The sequence below is a fragment of the Danio rerio genome, chromosome 9, assembly GCF_049306965.1.
Source record: "Danio rerio strain Tuebingen ecotype United States chromosome 9, GRCz12tu, whole genome shotgun sequence".
Classification (NCBI taxonomy): Eukaryota; Metazoa; Chordata; class Actinopteri; order Cypriniformes; family Danionidae; genus Danio; species Danio rerio.
Window position 1 is genome coordinate 32,525,395 of NC_133184.1, and position 18,477 is coordinate 32,543,871.

General features: G+C 35.0%; 1 protein-coding gene across 15 annotated transcripts in view; it reads left to right on the plus strand.

Annotated features, from left to right (window-relative positions):
• The window catches only part of dachd (dachshund d), a 245,506-nt gene that overhangs the window by 26,574 nt on the left and 200,455 nt on the right, over window positions 1-18,477 (plus strand). For 6 of the 15 annotated variants that reach the window (XM_073912271.1, XM_073912270.1, XM_073912280.1 and 3 more), the window contains exons 3-5: window positions 14,631-14,695; window positions 15,159-15,224; window positions 15,289-15,426. The exons of 4 other annotated variants lie outside the window; for them this stretch is intronic. The gene's annotated coding sequence lies outside the window, so the exon portion shown is untranslated. The remainder of the gene's footprint in view (window positions 1-14,630; window positions 14,696-15,158; window positions 15,225-15,288; window positions 15,427-18,477) is intronic. 5 more of the 15 variants (XM_073912266.1, XM_073912282.1, XM_073912272.1 and 2 more) reach the window with 1 other exon arrangement.

Sequence of the window (18,477 nt, forward strand, 5' to 3'; positions counted from 1 at the left end):
ATTTTTAAATTGCACTAGGGGAAAGTTGGACTTATAGTAAAAATGCAAAAACTGTGCTTGTTTCTATACATTAATAAAGTGAAAGTAGGAAAATAAATTTTTAAATACAATGTACATAAGCGTTTTTCCTATAGAAGAAAAATTTATTGAAACTGTTACATTTTTATTTAGCTTGTATTATGATCATTTTTATTTATTCATTCATGTACTGTATATAAAAGTGAAGCATTAAATACAAATTTCTGCTTTAAGTATCTCCAGCACTGTTTCTGTTAAGGAAACAATTGAGAAGTGTTGTTTCTAAGGAGTTTGTTTGAAACAAAGTTTTCCCCGCTGCAGTTCAGTGATCCCTAAGTCGCCCATCATGTTGAAAAGCCACTTTTTAGAAAGTAAGACGAAAGTGCTGACATTGACGCGGAATGACAGAGCCTCATCGAGGGATAGGTGAACCACTTTGGCAAAGTGACATCAATTTTCAAGATGATTTACTCTAACCATAACGCTCTTCTGGAGAAGGGGCAAAATTTCCAAAGTCTGATTTACCCCCACTGACAGTCACACAACTCCCGCAACAATGTTTCCAAGGCTGCTAGCGAATGACGAGTGGTCATGTCTGTAGAACCGGCCCCATTGCTTTGATTTATAGGCGGGGGATCCAATAAAAATGGCAATCAAATCAGCCCAGCCACTTTACAGGTAGTAGCCTGTCTGATTAAGTTGTCCAAGGCATGGCTAGGGTTCAGAATGATTATCCAGAGGAACCGAAAAACGGGTCCATTCCCACTGCCAACAAGGACACCATTCATCTCCCGCTGTGTTCTTACTCCTTCTGTGATACATATCCAAAATAAGCGCACATCTACCGCTCACGTCCCCTCGCTGAAGGTTATTTGTTGTCTGAAGGACTCCTCTTGTCAAGATATGATGAATACCATGTACACAGACAGGGGAGCATCAAAACCCGGATTAGCCGGAAAACTCACTGATCTGTGAATAACCTAAAAAAGAGGAGCCGAAGATTAGCGACGACGCTTTTAAGAATGATCCATCAAACTCAACTACCAGAGGAGTGCGAATGAATCATGCGCCTTGATTTTTGAACCCTCTCTTCTCAGCAACTCCAGCGCCGTAGTGCAGCGCGGAGTATCCGTCGGAGAGAATGTTATTAAATAAGCGCTATTAATTTCCACACAGATCATTTCTTATCTGGCCTTCGCAATGAATTATTCACACAATGATGTCACAGATTGCTGAATTAATCGCCAGTCTTTTATATTCAACCGTGTTGACCAGAAAGCCTAAAGCGATGTCAGTGATTTAACCTCTTGTGGAAAAAAAGAAAAAGAAAGAATGGTTAATGGAGAAAGGAAAATCCCTTAAGAGCGCGTGTGACTTATTTTCTCTCATTCGCAATACAATGGAAGTAATGGCTACGTGTTAACCTTCGGGAAAACGAAGGACAGTGGTATGAATAAAAGGGCATTTCCCAAACCGTTTGGGCTATTTTTTCCCCTCAGAAGTGTGCTAATGCTACACGTCCGTATGGCTTCCTGTGCTAATGCCTTTGCGGTATTCAGCGATCACATGGCTGAATTAACACCATTGTCTGAAGATTTGCATTGGGGAAACGCGAAGGTTAGAGCGCTGTTACAGCAGGCCTGCTTTCTTTTATCTCCAGTGGGACACAGGCAACAGGTAAAATAATCAATCTGAAATGTTTGTGCTGCTTAGAAGTAATGGCCGCATACTTTTAGCCTGTTTACCGTCTGTTGTAGGAAGCCCATTGCAGGAAGTGCATCGGATCAAAGTCCGGGCAGCTGGTTTAGCAGTTACTGTGTGTGATAAGTCAAATGAAATCACCCTCATTGTTACATTGGAGTGACTTGTCTCAGTGTCTGACAGGAAAAAAGCAGGAAGAGGAAAATGGAGCTGATAGTTGGAGTTGCCTGAGTAATAAAAAAAGGCCACGGGCAGCCCTCCAACTTCCAAACAGAACAATCGAGCACAGAAGCTTTTGTGATAGCAACACAATCACCCCCAAGAAATAATAGTCCTGTATGCAGAACAGACACAGGCAAATCTTTCTAGACATAAATCTAACCGGAGACCACAAACATGGCAATTATAACCATGCTTGGCTGTGATGTGTTTTTTTTATTCCTTGGCAGTAATATTTTTGTTTCCATAGAAGAAAAAAAAAGAAATCTGACAATTTCATATCTTGCTTTCTTAAAGTGATAGTTCACCCGAAAAATGAACATTTGCTATTGATTTACTCACACGTGGGCCATCCAAGATTGTAGGTGTTTTTTTTTCTTCAGTTGAACTTTAATGAATATTTTTAGCTAAAACCATGATGCTTGGCTTCTCATATAATGCAAGTCAACACCTAGTAGTTCAAATAAGATTACATATATATATATATATATATATATATATATATATATATATATATATATATATATATATATATATATATATATACATATATATATATATATATATATATATATATATATATACATATATATATATATATATATATATACATATATATATATACATACATATATATATATATATATATATATATATATATATATATATATATATATATATATATATATATATATATATATATATATATATATATATATATATATATATCCTATTTGATTGCAATTTTCATCATAATAAAAAATATATGTAAATTGGCCCAATGTTGCTTTAAACAATTTTCATCAAATTACAGAGGGGAAAAAAGTGAATGGTGAGGGTGAAAAAATAATATTCGGTTCTCTTTCTGTCCATTTTTTATTTTATTTTTTTGCCCTTTTAACATTTATCTATTTGTGTAGTTTGAAATATAAACGTTCTGATTGAAAGTGCAATGTCTTGAGGCATAATAAAACCTAAATAACCATCGTGCCCTTGCCATTTTTAAAGGGAACCTATTTTACCCTTTTTACAAGATGTAAGTGTCTCTAGATAATAGTGTCTCTAAAATGTGTCTGTAAAGTTTTATTTCAAAATACTCATCATATAATTTATAGCCTCCAGAATCTGTCCATTTTGCTGTCTTGACTACGGCTGTTTTTGTAGCCTGTGCCTTTAAATCTAAATGAGCTGCTTCTTCCTGCCTACCGCCCCCAAGTGCTTATCTGCTTCTCATGTGTTACGTTAGATAAACAGCTGTCAGTGATAAAGATAGACATGGATGAAGCAGAAATTCTGCTAATTAGTCAAACATACCAAGTAAGTTTTTTTTTTGTATTTGTGGCCTTTCTGAAATGAGTCTCACGCAAATGCCATTGCAGTTTACACACACACACGCACACACTCACGCATGCATGCACGCATATATATGTGTGTTTACAGACACCATGCGGCTGAGGTGATTGTAGCGGTATGGAATTACATAGCGATTTTACTGGGTTGTTGCTAGATCGGATACGGTTGTGGCTAGAAGTTTACGAGAATTATTTAGATTTTTTATTAACTTTCCGATTAATTGTATTTGATTAACTTCTACCGCCAGACCAACCATAAACCCAACCGTCACAATAACGTAAAGACAGTAGTTGTACTGAGTATTATTTATACTATCTAATAAATTACCCGATAAGTTGTATTATTTAACACTCACCCCCACCCCAACCCTAAACCCAACCGTCACAGAACTGTAAAAAGTATTGTTATACAGTGCCCTAAAATATGCTGCTATTCTGATGTGCAAATCGCACTTCCGGCCGGCTGCATATCCTATCTAGACTTGACAATTTTACAGACTTTATTACAAACAGGCTCTGTTTTAAAAACTTAGAAAACTTATAGAAATCACAGAGTTGGAACAGATATTTTAATCTCAGTTTTAAGAGTTCGCACTTAGCTGATAATTTATTATTAAGCGTGTTTGGCATGCTGTCCCGGGAGAGAGCCAAGAGCCTATAAGGTCCTCGAGCCCAGGGCTCCCTCCCATTGCAGGGCGAGAGGAAAATCTGAGCTCAGGTAGATCTCGAAAACTCCCCTGCTGTAGTAGCTAATGAATAGATGGGATTGCTCTTAAGATATAACTTTTTACTAGGAGCACGTCTATGATGCCGGTTTGGATTTAGTCAACTGACTTAAGTTGTATGTTTTTAGACGGTGGGAGGGAATCAGGGGGCCCTGGGGAAACCCACGTGAGCACGGGGAGAACATGTAAACATTTAAACTTGCTTTGAGGCGACAGTGCTAACCACTGGGCCACCGTGCCACCCATCTAAGAAAGGAGGAGGAACGGGTGGAAGGGGGGATTCTTTAAAACAAAGATGGCTGTGCTATGTAGCTTAGGGTATTTATGGTGACTAAGGAATCATCTGATTGGTAAATTATAAATTGGCTAATGCTTGACCAGCTGTGTTCAATCATAAGCATGTGCTCCTCTCGAAAAAAAAAAAAAACACTTATTCGCAAAAAAAATTTCTGTGGACATGTGTTGACATGTTGTTATAGAAATATGGTGTTTGTTGATCAATTCCGCGGGAGGGTAAAAAACCGCACTCTTACATTACGTTGAGCTGGGCCTCAAAATCAGTGGGATCTGGGTCCTATTTTAACATCAGGAAATTAAAAAAAAGAGACTTGATGGGTTTATATCACTCCAATATGACAGTTCTGTCCAAACAGCTTACAAAACATGATTTTCATCATACCCTTTAAAGTAAATATGTCAATTTGACCTCACTTTATTTTTTGGTGCAATTCCTACTAGAAATAAACCATCAACTACGATTATATCCTCAGTAAACTCTCAAATTGCAGCTTATCAACAGATATTAATTTAGTTAGGTTTTGGTGTTTGGTAGGACAATAATATCAAAAACAGCCAATATCTTAATAGGCAGGCACTTGTTCATAGTGAGAATTGATATGTAAACTAAATAAGTATCACCGACAATTCTTATAGCATTCATGAAACAGGAAATGACTATTCATTGATTTCTGTTTCCAGAAAGATCAATTTTATTCTTCTTTTGTTTTCTAAGTACAATGCTGCAAAGCTTCTTGCAGCTGGATGTATCCTGTACACCAAAGAAGAAAAGAGGCTATTAATCAAATGGTGTTGGTGCAAGCACATTGTGTTGTCCCGCACAATAGAGACAGTCCAAAGTGCTCTTGTTACGCTGCCAGTCGCACATATTTTGTAGCAAAAAAAGTAAATTGTTGGACATATGGATGGGAGTCTGGCTGAAACAAATACACCACTGATAGAAATATTTTAACATGTGACGTGCTTCCTCAAAGCCACCGCTATATTTTCTTTTCTTATGACTTATTTCAGAGATTTAATAGCGTAAAAATGTTCACTATGCATATTGCAACATTGCTTTTGCCATTATAAATCTAAGAGTCACACTCAAAGTGTTGCTTACATCAATTTACAGAATATAGCACACGTCCCTGTTTATTTCTGCTGCATATTTATTCTTCGATTCCTTCCCATCACTTATTTTTCACTGCCAAAGAAGCATCAGAGTGACTATGGATGTCCTTTTCCAGTGACAGCCACTGAAAGTGATACCTCAGGCTTTATCTTGCATCTGCCTGTTTAAGATTCATAGAAAAGGCTATCTGCCCTAATCAATATCTTCTTGAAATTTAAGTTGCATAATGCATCGCCTTCGCTGGCATGATTTAAAACATCAGCACAAAGTATTCTTAATTTTATTGCCCGCTGTAAATTAAAATTAATGATGCTGACATCCACAATTAACAATGAAAAATGCAGATTCCTATAATTACTTTAGCCATAATATTGTTTTTCAACAAAGACTCAAGGTGCCGCAGACCAGCTCCTCAACGTTCAGCAGAACACAAAGAGACAGCTTCATTACATTTTATTTGCCATAGGAAACAAAAAGAAAAAAAAAAGCTTTTTATTTGCTATAGAAAAAAAAAAAAAAAGAAAAGCTAACAAAAATCCGCAGCTCATTTGGGATTCTCTCGCCATGCATAATTAAGCAAATTTGATTGGAATTAAGCATGACTTCTTTGGTTGAGTTTTAATGAATGCAAATCAGGCATCTACATCCCTAAGATTAATTTCAGCCAATTAAAAAACAAAGCTTATTGGAAAGTGTAAAAGTGTTCAAAGCCGGGTAGCAAAGCATTTTCCTCTGCTCGTCTCATCCTCATAACTTACACTCAGGAGATTTTTCCTCTCTCAACTTTGATCATTAGCGTGGAGTTGCGAGCGAGCCCTCTGAATTCAAATAGTGAGGAAAAACGCAACAGTCTTAACCGCAAAGTCACTTCTGCACAACTCTTTGCAACTCTGTGCTGTGTCACACACACTCTGATACATCCATTAGCCGCCTGTGAGGATTAGTACTTCTGTACTTGAGAGAAGTATGAAAGTAGTTCATATAACAATAATACACATTAGCTGGGAAGTTATTGCTTAATAAACCCACTTAAGATAACACAAGATCATCCTGTTGAGGTTTATTTCCTTTATTTTGCTTAAGATCTGTCATTTTCATATACATTACATGACTAATTGACAATTGAATTACTGGGTGTATAATATTTTATTAGCGCTGTTGCTTCACAGCAAGAAGGTCGCTAGTTCAAACCCTGGCTGGATCAGTTGACATTTCTGTGTGAAGTTTTCATGCTCCGGTTTCCCCCACTGTCCAAAGACATGTAGGTGAATTGGGTAAGCTAAACTGTGTGTATGTCCTGGTCCGCCAGATTGGGGGTTGAGCGTTGGGCTAAGGATCCACCATAATAAAACTAGATGTGACAAAACACCAATATGGTGCGGCTAAATATCAACTTCGGTATAAAAATTGTGTTTTTTATGTAATAGTAAAGAAACAATATATAATTATTTGTGTGATGTAAGATTTCAGATAATATGTATATATTTAGGAATGTATTATACAATTTTATGTAATGTAATGTGTATTTATATAGTCCATTTATTGTGTATGGCTATACACCAAAGCGCTTTACAATCATGAGGGGGGTCTCTCCACACCACCACCAGTGTGCAGCATCCACAGGACGACACCAGTGCGCTCATCACATACCAGCTATTGGTGGAGTGGAGAGACAGTGATAGAGCCAATTTGGTACATTGGGATGATTGGGAGGCCGTCATCATAAGGGCCGATTGAGGGACTTTGGCCTGGACACCGGGGTTACACCCCTACTCTTTTACAAGAAGTGCCATGGGATTTTTAATGACCACAGATAGTGAGGACCTCTGTTTAACGTCTTATCCGAAAGACGGCGCCCACTGACAGGACTCACATAGGACTGCAGGACTTGCTATCAGACCACAAGTTGAGCACCCCCTGTGGGCCTCACCAACTCCACTTCCATTCATATTAAATAATTTAGAATATATAAATTATCTACAAATAATCATGTACATAAAATGATAGATTATCTTTACTTTTACCTCAGTATTTTACCTCAGCACAGATATATACATATTCAAAAATCAAATAATAGTTATCTGACAAGCAAAATTAAAGTAGATGCATTGCCTTGTTTTATAATAAAAAATTAAATAAATAAGTGACTAAAAGCGATGCCAAAAACATTGTAAATTTAAAAAACGCATGAAAAAAGCCGCTGATGTGGTTAAAAAACAAAGAAACAAAAAAACGTATTTTGCTTTTTAATGTTTGTTTGTTGACCATTGGGATATATTTACTCTTTTATATGCATTAAAAGCTCCTAATTTAGTGTTTTTTTTTTCTGAAAACAAGACTTAAATGGCACCTATGATGAAAATCATCTTTTGTAAGCTGTTTGAAGGTATGTGTGTAGGTATAGTGTGTCCACCGTCATATTGGAGTGATATAAAGGCAAGAAGTCTCTTTTTAAAAATTTCCTGAAGTTAAATTAGATCCAAGTTATTATTATCCAAATTATTATTTTGAGGCGCACCGCAACAAGACGTAGGAGTGCAGTTTCTCCATCCACAGAATTGATTGACATGTCTTCGTAGTAACGTGTATAATAACATCAACACAGGACATGCGCAAAGCAACTGGGGTTAAAAGATCTGTTCAGCTATCATCAATCATCAAATTTGACCAAGAACGAGTTTTACAAGTTTAAAGCGTTTTTAAAACAGTGCATGTTTGTAATGAATTACAGTGATTTTACCGTCTTTATCACCACAGCTGCATGTCTGTACAATTTTAGAAGAAGACGCTTCAATCCTGGTTTGTGGGTGTTAAATCAGGTTTATTTTGTACAATAACATAACTTATACCCATACTGCAGTGTATGTTAACCTGTATCCTGTCACATTTGTGTGCAAAAACAGTGCAAAGTTAAGCGCGTGTGCTGTGTGCTCACAAACATTACATAAAATCTGCTTCCTTCATGTCAGTCACTGTGCTGTTTATCTGGCGCAGCTGAGGCAGAGATTGAGGCATACTCTCACTGGCACATGGGAACGGTGGGCAGGGAGAACTAGCATTAAAGGCACAGGCCACAAAGTCAGCTAGTATTTAGAGCAGAAAATTCTAATGTTCTGACAGATATAATAAATAATCTGGTGGGTGTTCTGGAGACACAAAAGACTTATCTTAAGTCTTGAAAAAAGGGTAAAATATGTGCCATTTAATAATTAAAGTTCATAATTAAATGTATCATCTTCTTGGACGATCTTAAACTGGAAAATGAGAAGAATACAAACAAATTAATAGGCTTTTCAGCAGCGTATAAATAATTTGTTCAAATGTATTTTGTGTTTCAACAATAAGCCCCTGTTGCTTAATTTTCCAAATAATACTAACTTGCATAACTCCAGAACAGCGCATAACTGAGGCACTGTTTTGGGAATACAGTAAGTGGGTGATATTGGCCATCCTTTGAGCACAATGTGTATTTGCAGTACATTGCAGGGTTTGAATCGAGTTGTTTCTTCTCAAACCACTCTTGATTTTGGACCCTTCTCGTATCTCTCTATTTATACTGCTTTAACTTCAGAAATGCACTTAACTCTTGGCAGTGTGTCTCCTATAACCATTTTCTGCTCGAGCGTTTGTTTCACTGCCTGCTTTCTGCCAAAGCAGTTTCACGTTCCTGTTTTCTCCCCTGGGTGACTCTTTTGAAGCACTTAATCTTTTAAAATTTTTACACACCTGCTAATGTTTCCCTATTTCCCATGTAGCCACTTAATAATTGAGGAAGCAAAAAGGATCTTTCGCTCTGCAAGAAAATTCTGGTAAAAACTGATTATTTTGCACAGGCAGAAGTAAATGCTAATGATTTAAGGCAAGCAGGCACCTTCGACACTCAGGGCTGCGAAATGCTAATCCTCATCTTCCCCCTCCCCAGCATGCTGTTCGACGAGAGTGTGTACATTGATTTGATCTCTCACATCAAAAGACAAACACTGATGCGAGTCAGCACTTCCTCTGTCAATGTCATTCCTTGATGTGATTCTTTCCACGCACATCTTTGTGGAGCCCAAAGATCGAGCTTTAAGCAATCACAACTATTGGCATTTTTTAAGTCTAGAACCACCAGTGGTCGATGAATACCTTAAATGCTAACGGGTAAAATATATGAATCCAAATGACTACTGATTGATACAGCCAAAAATGATATATGTCACTGCAAAGTAATGTCTAGAATCATGAAAAAAAATTAAATTAAATTTTAGCCTGAGTACTTAATGAAATTCGTAACTTTTTTTTTGTACAGTATTATTTGTACAATCTAGTAGTGTAATGGATCACAAATCTCGCGGTTCGGATCACACTACTGTTTTGAGTTACCGATCGGACCATTTTTTGGATCAGCAAAAAGGGAGGAGACAAACATCATTTTCAACCTGTTGAAAAACATAATTTAGAACCTGTTGTTTTAATAAAAATAAAAATCAAGAAAGAACCAGATGAAATAAAGGAAAATATTCAATTTGAAAAATGATCTTTGCTACTGTTGCTGATAATGCTAAATATAGAAATCCAACATCTTGTACAACATAACATATTTATTTTCAATGAATGATTTAACGACACACACATAAAACTTTGTTTCATTATAGGTGGATCATTTTTGAAAACTTATTCAGTGACACAGTTTTGATGGTTGTTTGTCGCCACCCATTGGTTAAACAATGTAATTGCTACAACATTCACCTGCATCAAGTTTCATTAAGCTGTGATTTTAATCTTTACCATAAACATCAGTGTTTATATCTGAACTATAAACTGTTCTCCCAGTACTTCTGTGTTATTTAATTGTTTCTAACTAACTAAAAAAGTGTAAAAACAAATCTTTCCTGATCAAACGCAGATTTGAATGCAGGGGTTTGAAGGATTAATAAACAAATGCAAATAATTTAGCATTCTTGTTGCAAGAGTTTGAATTGAGATAATGATCTTTTATTGTTTAAATTGTCCAGCTTTACAATGAATGCATTAATGCAGGCTAAACAACTTGTGTGTCCCACCACAACTTTTTCCCTCATCATTATATTTTATGAGGAAGCCAAATTGCTTTCATACACATGATTTGAATGACACGGGAGGCAATCGCTCTGCAATTATTAGTTCAGAAAGTTATTAATCCGCGGGTCATGTGAGTTCCGAACTGTGGGTTGTGATCCGTACGAATCACGGATCAACCCTGGTCCGCTACAATCCCATTTGTAGCAATTGCCTACCATTTACACCTATGAGGGGTAGATTGCCTATTAAAATTACGGTAACGCTTTATAATAACTACACATTATAAATAATTTATTAAGCATTAGCAAATAGTGAATTCATTATCCGTTAAGCATTAACTCTACATTAATAAACGTTAGTAAGCAGTTTATAACTGCAGCCACAAATGCTGTATTCTTGACTTATAAGCACCTATATAATGTGCTTAATAATTGTATTTTCATACTTAGTAAATTATTAATTTTTCATTACTAAATTAAGTATCGCATTATTTACAAACCAGTTGTATTTAAGAGTAGTTGAGGGTTTTTAGGATCATTCAGAAAGAGTTAGTAAATGATTCTTAAACTATTGAAATCAGCGTTTATGTCTTATTATTCAGGCATATACTAATAGTCAACTAATGTGTTAATAAATGCTTTATTAACTCAACTTCATGCAGTTTTGTGACCTAATCTAAAGTGAGGACTATTCATGCTTTATAAATTCCTTATAAATGACAAATAAAGGCTCAGAATCAAATGAACTATAATATTTGCAATCTTTTCTAAAATGTAAAATTACTGTAAAGTTTAAACATTGCTGAATAACAGGAGTGTCAAAATACAACAAAACTGGATAAAACAACAATATAATAATTAAACAACGTAATAAAATGTAATGTTTAAACTCTACAGTGATTTTATTTTAGATCAGGTTGCAAAGATTTATTTTTCATTTAAAGTACAGTTTCATTTGTGTATCTTTAATTGAATAGGAGTGAATAATGTCTTTTTTTCTGTTTAGAATTTAACTGAGCCTTTTTTGTCATTTATAAAGGATTTTTAAAGCATAAATAGTCCTCACTTTAGATTAGGTCACAAAACTAGATGAAGTTGAGTTAATAAAGCATTTATTAACATACATAGTAACCGTTAAGATATGCCTGAATAATAAGACATATAAACGTTAATTTCAATAGTTAATTAATCATTTACTAACTCATTCTGAATGATCCTAAAAACCCTCAACTACTCTTAAATACAACTGGTTTGTAAATAATGTGATACTTAATTTAGTAATGAAAAATTAATCATTTACTAAGTATGAAAAAAAAATTATTAAGCACATTTTAATTGTGGTTATAAGTCAAGAATAAAGCATTTAGAGCTGCAGTTATAAACTGTTTACTAACGTTTATTAATGTAGAGTTAATGCTTAACGGATAATGAATTCACTATTTGCTAATGCTTAATAAATGATTTATAGTGTGTAGTTATTATAAAGTGTTACCGTAATTACTTATCAGTATAAAATCATATGAATTCATAGAGTTTTTTATATATATATATATATATATATATATATATATATATATATATATATATATATATATATATATATATATATATATATTCATAGTTTTTTATCTTTTTTATATATATAGCCTTCTGATTGTGAATGCAGTTGTACTATCTGTCAAATTATTACTTGTTAGTCATTTATTTCGGCAGGATGGTGGCTCAGTGGTTAGCACAGTCGCCTCACATCAAGAAAGTCACTGGTTTGAGTCCCAGCTGGGCCAGTTGGCATTTCTGTGTGGGGTTTGCATGTTCTCCCCGTGTTCTCGTAGGTTTCCTCCGGGTGCTCTGGTTTCCCTCACAGTCTAAAGACATGCGTTATTGGTGAATTGGATAAACTAAATTGGCCGTAGTGTATGAGTGTGTTTGTGAATGAGTGTGAATGGGTGTTTCTTAATACTGGGTTGCGGCTGGAAGGGCATCCGCTGCGTAAAAAACGCATATGCTGGAATAGTTGGCAGTTCATTCCACTGTGGCGACCTCTGAAATAGAGACTAAGCCAGAGGAAAATGAATGAATAGTCATTTATTTTACAAAATTAGCGGCTTTTAAACATCATTATGGAATTGGTTTGAATTTCTGGTTAGTAAAAAATAACATTAGTGTTCCATTCGGGATGACACTAAACTCAAACATGGCGCATAAGTGTACAAGTATAAGTGCACAGTGTTGTCATTTGGAATGCAACTGGAAGTGTCTGAAAGACTTTAATATTTTATTGAAAATTTGTTTTGTATGAAAAAAAAATGGTTCTAGTGTTGAAAGAAGAATCATGATTGTAAGGAAGGGGGAAGAACGGACCTGTCTGTGAGGATGGAGATGCTCTATGTTAGTACCGCGCTAATCCCATTGTCTTTACCTGTTATATGTTTCATTAACATTGTCTTTCAGGATCAGCCTCCAGCAGTGCGGGGGAATAAGTTTGAATATGCACAGAAATCAAAAAGAATTCAGTGGCAGGGTTCAAAGCAGCCCACGAAAGGCCTTTATGTGGGCCTTAATCATGCTAAAACACAGGCTGGTATGCCGAGTGCGTCGCGCTCCCCTTGCTTTGCCGTGTGACAGCGAGAATTAATATTTGCCCTCTGATGCATTTTTTTTGAAGGAATAAAGAAAGTAAAGAGAAGCATTATCTATTCAAGTAGCGCAGGGAATAGCGTTTGCCGGGCTCCCTCTGTTCGAGCTGCTGCGTCTCATTTTGTCTAGAGAAGATCAGAGAGCTGAAGACTCGCCGCTGTCGAGCGCCGAGTGGGAAATGAGACTGAACTTGGAGTTTCAGGGTCCTAGGGGAGAGTTTTGTTGGGGTAACCAGACTTTTGAGCGTATTTGCATCACACAACTGGTTAAATCTACTGCAGAATGATACGCGAGCGTGGTAATAATGCAACTGTGAAGATGGTTTCACTTACTGGTACATACGTTTGGCTGCTCTTTATTGAGTCTTTACAAAAATAATAAATATTAAAGCATTAATGCCTTAAAGCGGCTAGATGCAGAGCGGTGATGGATTGGAAAGTGAATGAAAATAGAACTAAGAATAGAGATGCTGCTTAGATAACTTCATTTTAATACATCTTAATGGGGTGTTTAGGTGTCAAATCCTGGTGATTTTCAAGTAACAACCTTTTTTTTAGATTGTATGTGTATAGTTTCGCTGTTTTTACAGGCATGGTGAAATTGATGTCTTTTTTTTCTGAATTACTGTACTGTATATAGAATTCAGAATGTCAGATTGATCCTACTAAATCAATTAATTCTAAATGATTCCCTCTCATATGAAGTCATGTAAGGTCTGCTAGATTCTAGTGAATTGGCTTAATTCTAAATATATTTACAGTAATTTGTATATTATTGTATTTCAACTAATACTGATCCTAAATTATTCTCTCATGTAAATTCTGGAAAGCCTTTGTCGAGTCCAAGTCAAGACCAAGTCCTTAACTAGTTGAGTCAAGTCCGAGTCCAAAAGGGGTCGAGTCGGACTTGAGACCGAGTCCTTAACATCTGAGTCGAGTTTGGCTGAGTCCAGAAAGTCATGAAACTTATTCATTTATTCATTTTCTTTCGGCTTAGTCCTTTATTTATCAGGGATTGCCACAGCAGAATGAACCACCAACTAGTCCAGCATGTGTTTTATGCTTCTAGCGATAACTCAGTTCTAGGAAACACCCATACACACTCAATCACACACACATTCATACACTACGGCCAATTTTGTTTACCCAATTCACCTGTACCGCATGTCTTTGGACTGTGGGGGAAACCAGAGCACCCAGAGAAAACCCACGCCAACACGGGGAAACACGCAAGCTCCACAGAGAAACATTCCTGGCCCAGCTGGGACTCGAACCAATGACCTTTTTGCTGTGAGGCAACAGTTCTAAGCACTTAGCCATGGCGCCTCCTAAGTCATAAATTTAAAAAAAATAAATAAATAAAAAATAAATAAATAATAATAATAAATCAAATAAAATTTCAGTTAACAATTGTTTAAACTGTTAAATTAATATTTTAAACTCTCACAGTCAGAGAGTTCATTAAATTATTGTTATAATTTCATGCTGTTGTTTATTAATTTTGAATCTCTTTATTTGTGTTATAGATGATGTGGACTCGACTATACTTGTGATATTTTCCAAGTCCAAAACGTCCAAGTCTGAGTCAAGTGTGAGTACAAATTCAGTCTGTGAAGTCTTTGACAATCAAAATTGGACTTGAGTCCAAGTTCGAGTACCCCAACACTACTATTGATTCTATTGAATCAGTTAATTCTAAATGACTGTTCATTTTATAAAGGTTTAGAAAAACAGCTTTATTCTGTTTTACCATGTATGATTCTCTTTTATATAAAGTTTTGGGAAGCTTGATTCATTCTGTTAAATGAGGTCATCCTAAATGACTCTTCAGTGTGTCATGATTTGAGAAGTTTGATCCTTGTGAATCACATCATCATAGAAGATTCTCTCTCATGAATTTTGGGAAAGTCTGATTCACTATTGGATCAAGTCACCTTAAACTATTCTCTTTTTCCAAAAATGAATATAAAGGTTGGGAATATAAAAAGTAAACCAGCAACCAAAGTAAATAATAATAGATCAGCAAACACTCACTCATTATCTTTATTTATTAGGGCTCGCTGCAGTGGAATGAACCACCCATTATCTTGCACAGTGGTGGCCCTTTCATCCACAACCAGGTACTGGAAAACACACATACACTTTCTCATTCACACACACATTCATTCACTATGGCTATTTTAGTTTACCAGATTGTCTTTGGACTTGTGGGGAAAACTGGAGCACCCAGAGGAAACCCATGTGAACACAGGGAGAACATGCAAACTCAGAAATGTCTGCTGGCCCAGCCGGTACTTGAACCATTGACCTTCTTGCTGTGAGGTAACAGTACTAACCACTAAGCGCTGTATTGTGGAACAATATTTGTTTTTCTTGACAATTGTGTCTGACTAGTTGGGACAACATTTTGCAATTCTGATGACCTTATGTGGGTATAATAGATTTTCAAATATTTGACATTTCTTTGTATTGTGACCCACATGATTACAATAATGTTTTTTTTTCCATGTATAAGTAAAAAAGTCACTTGGTTAATTTCGAAGTAGCTTTTCAACAAATACAGCAGATGTGGTGTAAAATTGGCAAATTTTGACAGAAATATATTTTAGAAAAAAAATGCTAAATTGATTTACTGCATATTTTCAACAGTAATTTACTGTTTTGTTTTTTTTAAAAACAGTTTAACTATAGTTTGCAAAACATGGTGGGGGGGGGGGCTATAAAATGATAATATGCATTATTGTTTTGGGTGTTGGGTGTGCCTTTCTATCAATTTGTTTCTTATTTTTCTTTGTTTTAATCCACAATGCATGCTTTTCCCTTAACGCCTCAGGCTTGGTATCCTATTAGACAAAGCGTCATTGCCAGGCCTTATGTTTCACTTTATGCACCACAGACTGCACATTCAAGTCCAGCAGAGCAAACCACGGCCTTTGAAAACACTTGAGCCACGTCAATATAAACCCACACTGCTCATACATTCGTAACACTACAGTCGCAGATCAACTGCTGCAAAATGCTCTTTCCCTTTTATTCCTGCGCATAATGACATAACAGATGTTTATTATTCAGTGGCCGAAATCAGTGAAAGGCTATTGAGACGGTTGTGTTTAAGGCCTCAGTAAAAGTGGAATAATTTGCAAAGTCTTTGAGAATCAACACAATCAGCAGCGGCTTTAATAGCGTTTTAATTAATCTTCCTGAAATTGCGTGCGAGCGTTTAAAAGGAGATCTTCTGGGTGTTATATTGTGTGCGTGAGAGATGCATCTCTGTGATGGCAAACCCAGGGGACACACAGGAGGACAATGCTGGCTCTCTGGAGGATTGGATGTTGCCGAACTGAATGTGAATGCAAAAGAAAACTCGGCAGCAGTGGGGAATAGGGCACAACATAGATTTGTGCACAGAGAGGAAAAAAACAGCACAGAATATGTCCACATTCTTGCTTAAACCTTAAATAGGTTACCTATTCATTATGCTTGAGCAATCTGCTTACTAGATAAATGCTTGTTGCAACTTATTTTAACACATATTTTTACAAAATTGTACAATTTCATTTTTTCCCTCAGTTTTGTAAATATAAAAAAGTCAAATAAACAATTTCTCATTTTACAATTTGATATAAAATTTAGATAATTTTACAGCTTAAACAATGACATATTTAGGGAATAAAATATTTCATAATTTAGATTATTTATTTATTTAGCACATTTTTTTACTATATAGGATCTACTGTATACATCTGATTGATATAGAGATTGATTGCTCAAATATTATTAGTAAATAAGTACTCATTATGCTTGAGCAATTTGCTTACTAGATGCAACTTAAAAACATATCCCTTCCCCCTCCCCCCACAAACAATCTCACAATTTATAATTGGATATTTGTTTTAGACATTTTACAGCTTATACAATTATGTCTTTAGGTACTCTATGATGTATTTTGTATTTTTTAATCCATTTAAAATGTTTTAAAAGATTAGTTTTTTAACACATTTTATTTTGGCATATAAATATTATTTTTTTGCTAAATTGTTGTAAACTATTTAAATGGGCTGAATTTAAACAAACAAAATCAATTTAGTAATCTTAAATTTCTTCAAAAATCTTTAAATTCAGCCCAAATAAATTGTTTGCAACCACTTACCTGAAATATGTAGTTAATCAAATGTATATTTTTTTCAGTGTAGGAGAGGATCTACTGTATACATCTGATTGATACAGAGATTGATTGCTTAAATATTATTAGTAAATATGTTATGTACTCATTATGCTTGAGTGATCTGCTTACTAGATGCAACTTATTTAAAAACATATTTTTCCGAAACTGCAATTTCATTTCCCTCCCCAGTTTTCAATATATCAAAAAGCTTCATTTTAATTAAAGTCATATAATCAATTTCACATTTTATGATTGAATATTAATTTTAGATCATTTTACAGCTTATACTATTATGTCTTTAGGTACGCTATGAAATATATTGTGTTTTTTAATGTATTTAAAATGTTTTCATGATTTAATTTTTTTTATTTGTTTAGCACATTTTATTTTACAATATACACTAAAACAATCGTTGCACAATTGTTAAACAAATGAAATTTAGCAATGTTAAACTAAATTTGTTTGTTTAAATTCAGCCCATATAAATCGCTTGCAGCTACTTTAAATGTAGTAAATCCAATGAAATTTGTATTTTAGTGTAGGAGACGATCTACTGTATATCTGTATAGAGAAATGATCGATATAGAGATTTATTTCTCAAACATTTCTACTTATTGTAAATATAGTATAATTTCCCATGTGTAGCATTTTAATATCTGTATTCATCCACTGTAAAACCCAATAAGTTATGGTAACTCAAACCATTCAAGTAAATCGACTGCAACAAACCATTTAAGTTTAAAAATTAATCCTAATGAGTACTGTGAACTTAATCTATTTAAGTACACAAAGCAATTTGAGTCACACTTTACAATAAGGTTCATTAGTTAATCTTAATATACTAACATGAACAAATAATGAACAATATATTTACTACTGTATTTGTTCATGTTAGTTAACGTTAGTTAATGAAAATTGTTAGTTTGTTAACTCATGGTGCATTAACTAATGTTAACAAGCATGGACTTCGATGTTAATAATGCATTAGTAAATGTTCAATTATGATTAATAAATGCTTTACATGTGTTGTTCATGATTAGTTCATGTTAGTAAATGCATTAACTAATAAACCTTATTATAAAGTGTTACCGCAATTTGAGTTCTGTAAAACCCAATTAGTTAAGGCAACTTAAACCGTTTTAGGAAACCGATTGCAGCAAACCATTTGAGTAAAAAACGAATCTATATGAGTACTGTGAACTTACTCC